At 34.9% G+C, this 9,685-nt stretch overlaps 1 pseudogene; it reads right to left on the bottom strand.

Annotated features, from left to right (window-relative positions):
* Positions 1 to 846: 846 nt before the first annotated feature.
* On the bottom strand, positions 847 to 1,710 carry LOC143640288 (core-binding factor subunit beta pseudogene; annotated as a pseudogene).
* Between the last annotated feature and the right edge of the window lie 7,975 nt (positions 1,711 to 9,685).

Below are 9,685 nucleotides of genomic sequence, written 5' to 3'. Positions count from 1 at the left end.
ATTTAAAAAAAAAAAAAAGTTGCACCCAATTTGACAGTAAGCCTATTTAAAAAATATTCTTAACTATTCATCTCAAAAGGTGCTAATAATAGTCCTTTTGCAAAATACCATATATAATTGTGAATGTTTTCCCCCAGAATAAAGAAAATGTATCCTCTGCACAGATGAACATTTTCTAAGACTAATCTTTCATTACCCAGTATTGTTTTTACAAAAGCATGCACTATAAAACACATAAAAGCAGCTATCTTAAACATGATTTTAATACAATATTACCTTTGTAGCTGATTCATCACTGTCTCCAGTTTAATATGTTGTTACATACATAAAGAAGCTCCAGTATCCCTTTTGATTGATTAAAAAAAAATCCCTGAATAAAACAGAAGCCAGCCTGTGACTTCTTTAGGCATTTCAGTAGAATGTTATCATCTAAGGAGAATATCTCCACCCAAACTCATGATTACAAAGCAGAATCTAAAACACACCTGGGGCAGATTACAGAGTTAATAAAATTTAAATTTTTTATGTTTAAAAAGGAAAGAAAGGGTGCTCATTATTAGCATTTAAAAGGATACTGCAACTTTAACAACTGTAAACTTTGTGGCAGAAGGTTGTGGCAGACAGTTCTATGCTACTAGGTTTTTAGCTTGTAAATAATGCAAACGTATCAACAGTTTTTAAATGCAATAGACAATAAAAACAAAAGGAAATGAAGGAAAAAAAATCAAGACTGCCTATTTAAAAAGAAACTGTAACCAACACATCTAAAAGTATAAAAAAAAAAGCAACTGATCAAAGAAAGCCCTTTGGATTAAAAACTTAAATTTGTTTTAAAATGACATGAACTTTAAATTAGAATGGAGGAAAAAAGAGCTTTACAAATTGATAGTTTCAACTGAAATAATGCCAACAAGGTAAGCTTGCATAGAAAAAAATTTCAAAGTATTACTGGCTATATGCTTTAAAAATTAGAAATGTAGGTATTATAATCATAGTGCAAAACCATGGCAGTTTGTGATGTTTTTTACTGCCTTAGGTTTGAGAAATAGACCGTAGTACCTCCAGTTATCACAGTTTCTGGTCTTATAATGAATTATTTCTGCCAACTAGAAGCAATGTGTATGTAAAGATGGGCAGCACATTTGCTGTGCTACTATTAACGAAGTTTGAGATCATCACCACCACCTAAATTGGAACCAGGACTAGGGTCTTGTTGTCTTCTTGCCTCCATTTCCTCCCGATGTGACCTGTCTCTATCTTCAAATTCACGTGTCCTTCTCCGAGCCTCTTCAAAGGCCTGTTGTGCTAATGCTGGGCTCGCTCCTCATCAAACTCCAGGCACCCCATACCATCCAGTCTCTGAAGATCAATCCAGCCTTTCCAGATAACACAGACTCCATTCAGAATCATGGGAGCCTTCAAATACACCTTGCCTACTTCTCTTTCTAAGTCGACATACTCCCGGCTAGGTGTTTGTCGCTGTTCTCCCTGCCAGCTGGCCAGAAAAAACTGGAGAGACAGATTGGTTCCTGTGGCCACAAAAGCGATCTCCGAGCGCCCGTCGCGGCAGGCGTTCTGGAAGCGCGCCTGGCGCTCCTCGTGGGGCCGGTCCCTGAAGCCGGTGTACTTAATCTCACACTCGCGGCTCAGCTTTCTGAAGAATTCTTCATTCTCGAACTTGCTTCTCTGGTCGGGCACCACGCGAGGCATCTTCCCGCCCTGAGGCCTTGCCGGCCGGCCGGGCTACGGGGAAGCGAGGGCACCCGCTGGCCGGCTCCGCGCTGACCGAATGACCGCCCACCCGTGGCACCCCGACTCCCGCTCCCCTTTGTTTCAGGCGCCCGCCCGTGTGGGCTCCCGCTCAGGGGAGTCTGAAGTGCCACCGCCCGCTGGAACCCAACCCACGCCGCCGTCGCCTCAGCGGTTGCCTGCCGCCCCCGGCCGCCGGAAACCCAGCTTTTAATTTCACTGACTTTGGTTGTTACTCTTTTCTTTTGAATTTGTTAATTTCTCATTTTGGTTTCATTTTTATCTTCTAGTGTTGAGACGGAACCACGGATTATTGATCTGAGGTCTTTTTGTTTTTCTAGAACTGCTTTTGTTTTTCTAAGAACTGCTTAGGCTGAATAAATTGACATTATATTTTCATTTACTGTCAGTTGAAAATGATTTTTAATTTTCCATGACCCCTTCCTCTTTTACCCAACTAAAACATTACTTAGACATCCCCTATCAATTATTTAAATACTCGGAAATTTTCCTGTTCCTTATTTCTTGTAGATTTCCATTATAATCTGAGAAAAATATTTTGTATGCATTCAATTGTCTTAAATTCGTTAAGATTTGTATTAAGAGTAATATGTGGTGTATTTTGGTGACTATTCCAGGTATAGTTGTAAAAAAATGAATATTCTGTTCTTGTTGGATAAAATATCCTACAAATGTCAATTACATCTAGCTGGTTGGTTGGCAGTGTCATCCAAATATTCTATATTCTTGGTAATTTCTGTCTACTAGTTCTATCTATTCCTAAGGAAAGAATGTTAAAATCTTCAACTATAAACACTGCATTCTCTATTTCTCCCTAAGGATCTGTAAAGTTTTGCTTCATGTACTTTTGATTTTATTGTTATGTAATCACACACTTATGATTAGTAAACTAATCCTTTTATCAATTCTTTTATACTCTGAATGCTGGGTATTTTAAGTTTATTTTGTCATTAATATAGCAAATATTTTTCCTTTCATTACTGTTTGCAGGTTATATCTATTTTCATCTTTTCCTTTTCAATTTACTTACACTACTGCATTTGATGTGAGACAACATAAAGTGGGGTCATTTTTTACTGTACTCTGACAAAGTCTTAATTACTGTGTTTATAGCATTTAAAATTTTTATGTAATTATTGATGTGTAAGAACTACATCTATGATTCTATTACTTGTTTTATGCTTGTTTCCTGTTTCCCCTTTCCTTCCCTTTTTTAGGTTACTGGAGCACTTTTTTAACATTCCATCTTAATTTATCCATTGTGATTCTAACATCTATTTTATAAGTACAAGCTCTAGGCATTATAAAACATGTTTAACTTTTCAGAATCCACGTAAAATCAGCATATTACTATTTCAAATCGATTGTAGATTTTATATATATTACTACCTCCATTAAAAAACCACATCAGTTCATGTCATAATTTTTGCTTTCAACTACAAAATTGCTGAATAAATTGACATTATGTTTTCAATAGCCCATTTATTTTTTTAGGACTGACATGGAGAGAACAGTTTCTATGATAGCTAGCATTTCCATTTATCATCTTTCATTCCTAATATCCATATTCCATTCTGGTACCATTTCCCTCTGTCTTAAGAACGGCCTTTGGAATTCTTTCAGTTCAGGCCTGCTGGAAACAAATGCTGTCAGGTTTTCCTTCCCCTGGAAATACCCTTATGTCACCTTTGTTTGTAAAGGGTATTTTTGCTGTTTATAAACAATGCTTATCTTTCAGTATTTTATGAAATATTTTGCCTTTTTCTTCTCATTTACATAATTTCTGATGAGGAATTCAGTTATCAAAAATAACATATGGTTTTTCTCTGCTTGCTTTTGACCGTTTTTCTTTCTTTTTACTTTCCTGATTCATTATGACATTTCTGTGGATCGGCTTCTTTGGGTTTATTCCATGTTAGATTTTTTGAATTTGTGTTTAGGCTTTCACAAAATCTGTGAGGTTTTCAAGTCACTTATTTCTGTATTTCCTTAGCACCGATTCTTTCTCAAAATGCCTAATGTTTTTTTTTTTTCACACTTCACTGAGATTCTATTCAATCTTAAAACTGTCGTTCAGATAAATTTTTTTCTACTTTATCTTCAAATACATTGATATTTTCCCTGTGTCATCACACTCTACTAGTCAGCCATCCAGTGGAGTTTTTTCCACCTACTGTATTTTTTAGTTCTAACATTTACATGTCTTCTTTTTATCTTCTGTCTGCCAAGACTTTTCTCTTCATTTCTAGAGCATTCACAATTACCACTTTCCAATCTCAAGGGGCACCCTTTCTCATTTCTCCTACCAGAATGCTAGAGTTTTCAGCATCCTGCTTAGTCACACACTTCTGATACTGTATCTGCTTTGAGACCAAGCTGTAGAAAGTCAGAGAAAAGAAGGTGGAAGCAATAGGATTTGTCAATTGGACAGTAACTTTCCTATCCCTCAGAGTTGCAGCTGCAGGCTTCCACTACAGCTTCTGATGACATTATCACAGAGTTACAGAGAGAAAGGAGAAGGGGAAAAGGGGAAAGGATTTTAATCCTGAGTCACAGCTATCAGGCTTCTTTTGCAGATTATCTCCATCTTTACCCCTCTCTCTTTCTCTCTCTCTCTCTCTCTCTCTCTCTCTCTCTCTCTCTCCACTATCTAGGTTTCAGACTGTTGAATTCAGGTCCTAGGGTCACTGGAAGAAAAAAACTGTAAAGTAACAGCCATTTTGATGATACTCTGAATTCTACTCTTCTTTTTCAATCCACCTGGTATTATTTATTCTGCAGAGTCCTCAAATAGCTCTTCCATCCATTTTATCCTGGTTTTATAGATGCATTTTCAGAGGACGAGACTAGGTGTATGTGTTTTTTAATACATTATACACAGATATGGAACTAGCTTCTAACTTCTCAGTCAACTCTCACTAACTACTCAAAATTCTTATCAAAAGATATTAATAATCTCAAATAAGAAATGTCTAATGAGTTCTTCCATTCACCATGAGTCCTAGTTTGCACAAAAACTAAGTCATGGAAAGACAGCCATCACACTGCCAGAAAAATCCAATCATGTTTTAAGTAAAGAGTTTTTATGATTTCAGGTTGCAACAGCAAGGTTCTCAGAATTGTATAGTGCACTATCAGAAAAAATTATGCTTCCTCACTCCTTAGACTCTATGAAAATTGCAATGACATAATGATGGCACAGCAATGGGAATCTATGTGGATGATCCTTTTATAGGTAACTAGGTAAGAATTCTTATTCAACACAATACTAAAATGATTTTCAGTTGTGGACCCAAATTAAAATCATTAAGAACATCTTTTGTTTCCAAAGAGTGATCCCTAATCTCTTTCAAACTCTAGCTCCCGGGCTGGGGATGTGGCTCAAGCGGTAGCACGCTCACCTGGCATGCATGCAGCCCGGGTTCCATCCTCAGCACCACATACAAACAAAGATGTTGTGTCCGCCAAAAACTAAAAAATAAATATTAAAATTCTCTCTCTCTCTCACTAAAAAAAAAAAAAAAAAAAAAAAAAAAAAAACCTCTAGCTCCTATCTGGGAAATAATAATTTTTCAAAATTTAGATTAAACAAACAAACAAAAAAACAGAAAGAGTATGGCAACAAATATCTTGGAATAAGAAAACTTGATTTTGGGCAAACCTTTAAATTTTGGGTCAGTTTTTAAGGAAATTTAGGAAAACATACAGAAGCATTTGTCTCTACAAACTAAAAACATTACTAATGTGGTTTAATCAATACTTTTTCTACATTCTGATTACTAAAAGACAGTTTGCAATACATTGTACAACTGGTCAAAGACAAATGTTTCCCTATGTTAAAAAAAAAAGTACTATACTGTAGTTGTTTATTGGAGATTTAATCTTGTAGTTCCAACAAAAAAGCAACAAATACTCAAAAATGAGTAACTGGTTTTCATTTCTTTTGTTGTTGTTGTTGTTGTTGTTGTTGTTGTTGTTGTTGTACTGGGCATGGAACCCAGGGAATCATGCATGCTAGGCAAGCGCCAACTACTGAGCTACATCCTAAGCCCTGATTGTCATTTCTTCAAAAAATTTTAAATGCTTTGCCATAAAAAAGTATTAACTCTAAAAACCTTTTAAATCTTTAGACCATCTTCATTCAGGCAGTGGGCATATCTGTACAACCACACAATGAAAAAAACAACCCGCATTTTCTGTAGTGAATACTGATGAGATCTTATTTCCTTCAAATTTTTATTTAATAAGTCCATACTTGTTAACCAGTTAAATGTCTGAATTGAATAAATCAATTAAGACATTATAACATAATATAATAATAAAACATCACAAGTTCAAACCTTTCTTCTATGCCTGTAGATTTGGTTGACCATTTTTTCTTGTTAAATGTGGCACACTGGCATTGGATGGAAAATGAGGGTTGGTGACAGAAAAAAATGCGAATAAAATCAGCAAAGAATGTAAACATACAACAGTGCAAATCCTTCACCATCAGTGGAAAACAACACAGTAAGTGAAGTAGTAAGTCAGGAAAATCATCTTTCAATCTAAAACATAGTCCTATATAAGGGAATTGTGAAATTAAAGCAAACATCTGAGAATAAGTTAACAAACTGAAGGGCTGGGGATGTGGCTCAAGAGGAAGCGCGCTCTCCCGGCATGAGCGTGGCCCGGGTTCGATCCTCAACACCACATACAAACAAAGATGTTGTGTCCGCCGAAAACTAAAAAAAAAAAAAAAAGTTAACAAACTGAAGAGCTTTATTAAAAGGAAATTTTGAGTTAGATGTTATGGTCAAAATTATTAAGAAGTTTTTAAAAGTTCAGCAACATGTCAGAACCAAACCATAAGAACAAAACATTAGCCATTAAAACACATATTATCCTCTGTTCCAAGTTCTGCAGGAAAGAACCTACAGGCCAACAGACATGCAGAGTAGTGTTAACAGCAAATCTGTTCAAGTTAGAAACTTATTGTCACTCCTTATCTAAATAAGTATTTCTGGTACTAAAGGCAACACCAAGCTATGAAATGCAATCCTAGTTTACCATTCACACCTATTTTTTAACTGCTTACTAGTTTTTTTAACTGCTCACTAGAAGGGCAAAGAATAATACAAACGACTGTGTTCCTCTTCATGTTCCTATGAAATAAACATGCCAAGAAGGAAAGCCATCTTAAAATAGAACTTTTTTGGAACAAAGATTCAGTATAAATTTGTGCTATAACTACAAATCTGTAAGCTTGTAAATTGTCCCCCAAAAGGGAGTTAAACCATGTAATTTTTGTACATATTATTAAGATAACAGCTTAAAGTAACATCATGTAATTTTATTTACTAATATTGTTCCAAATACATTTTCTTTAATTCATTTTGTTCCATAATTCCAGACGTGGAACACCTATAAAAACATAAATATAGTACACAATATATAATTTATAATAATAGATTATAATATTAATTATGGTAATATATATAAGCTCCAGATTAAAATTTCCAACCTACTTTAATGTACCTGGTAATTTTACTGAAGTACTTGCAGAATTGAAAACTTGAGACTCATTGGGTTAAAGGTTAATTAGAAAAGCTTTGCACACATAAGTTAAAAATGAGAGTTATAGTATTTACATATAGACCTCTCAAAAAAAGAAAATAAAAACTATTTTTAAAAATAAACAGTAGCCGGGCTGGGACTGTGGCTCCATGGCAGAGCACTTGCCTTGCACATATGAGGCATTGGGTTCAATCCACAGCACCACATAAAAATAAATAAATAAAATTAAGGTATTATGTCCATGTACAACTAAAAAAACATATTTAAAAACAGTACCATGGCAATACCAAAATTACAGCAGTTGTTCCCAATTGAATACACTGTAGGACACACTTCATATCCCAAGAAAAAGACACTTTTTTAAAGCTAACTTATTGCTCTCATTTTAGGCTTTACTCTTTTACATTAACATATAAAATTATTTATTAATAGTTTAAGATCATCTCTAAAGTAAAAAAAAGACACTAAAATAACAAGAGGTCAAGAAAAACTAGATTTGGGAAAGAAGCCCATGATATTTCAAGGCCAAATTCAGCTAGGTCTAATATCTTCTATACAGTATCCTCATTTCCTAGCATTAGACCCAAGTATATCTGTTTCCTGTTTCCCATAAAGGCTAAATCAAGTTCACTTCTAAGTTCAGCAAGTACATCTACTTGGGAGACTATAAGCAGCAGAATTCACTAAGTCACGATCAGCCCCCTCTCTCCAGGAGCCAGCAAACTGATTCTGGCAACGATAAGACTGGGATTGCGAACAAGCTCTTCGGTTTTCTTGGTTTTTGTTTTTGTTTTTAAACACTTACTTTTTAGTTGTAGTTGGAAACAATAGCTGTATTTTATTTATTTTTATTTTATGAGGATTAAACCCAGCACTTTGCACATGCTAGGCAAGCACTCTATCACTGAGCCACAGCCCAAACTCCCTAGTTTTTAAAAACACACAGCCTAGCTTAGTGCCTTTGAGTCCTATCAAGAAGTGTTAAAAGATTTAGATGGATAGTCAGACAGATGTGCATGCACACATACACACAGAGTGAAATACAAATAAGATATAAACAAATAATCTTCCAAAGCAGAGGTTAGTAAACTAAAGCCATGGGTCATACCCAACCAGCTGCTTTTTTTTTTTTTTTTGGAGGGGGGGGCGCATAAGCTGATAATGTTTTTCACATTTTAAGTGGTTATAAAACCCTATATTATATCTTCATTTTGACTCTTGGACTGCAAAGGCTCAAATATTTTACTGTCTGGCCTTTTCAAACAATTTGTTGAATTCTTCTCAAAAGCAAAAACTATGTTCCTACAAATTGTAACATCTGAATGTGATCATATAAACAATCAATTTTTTATGTTAAAATCTAATGCTATTACAGCAACAGGATGATCCCAATTTAAACACTGGTATAAACATGCATGTGTAATATGTAGAATATACAGAGAGAAAAAAAAGGAAGGAAATCAACACCAAAATGTTCCTAAGTACTTATACCTCTTAGCAAATGCTATTATCACTTTTTATTTTTTCTGTACTTTCCAAATCTTAAAGTGAGCAACCACTGTTAAAATCAGTAAACAAACTATAGGGTACTTATATAGATCAAAAATACCAATGTCTTGAATTTAGTTCCATGGTTACTTTACATAGCTTCAGTTACATTTTGTATTCACCATTACCTCAAAATGAAACTGTTTTGTACATCATTTGCCATTCATAAAAAAGAGAAGGCCCTCTATTTTGAAAACCTTTACTCAGAGTTGTTGATCTAACTTTTCAGGGTTACCTCCTTGAAATTAACAGTTTAGACATATCTTAAGATACTTAATACAATTTGAAGTTCATTTCCAATATTGTTTACTATATTCACATTAGCTTCAATGTTTCTTTCAAAATACGCTATGAACAAAATAATAAATACATCCTATGTATATTTCATGTACTCTTTATAACTACTATACCAATTAACATTTAAAGTTATACTGAACAAAAAATTTCTTGTTGACAGTCACTAAACAACTCAAACAAAAACATCTTTACAGATAGAAAAGATTACTATTTTAGCCCAGCATAACTGGGTTGAGCCTGTAGTCCAGTTCCTGCTACACAGGAGGACAAGGCAGGAAGATCACTTGAACTCAACTGTTTGAGGCCAGCCTGGACAACATAGCAAGACACATCTCAAAAATAATAATAACTGGGGCTGGGGAAGTGGCTCAAGTGGTAGCAGGCTCACCTGGCATGCGTGCGGTCCGGGTTAGATCCTCAGTACCACATACAAACAAAGATGTTGTGTCTGCTGAGAACTAAAAAATAAATATTAAAAAATTCTCTCTCTCTTTCTCTTTAAAAATAATAATAA

Source organism: Callospermophilus lateralis, unplaced genomic scaffold, assembly GCF_048772815.1.
Source record: "Callospermophilus lateralis isolate mCalLat2 unplaced genomic scaffold, mCalLat2.hap1 Scaffold_1661, whole genome shotgun sequence".
NCBI lineage: Eukaryota > Metazoa > Chordata > Mammalia > Rodentia > Sciuridae > Callospermophilus > Callospermophilus lateralis.
Note: the sequence above shows the minus strand (reverse complement) of the source record. Positions and strands in the feature narration are given on the sequence as shown.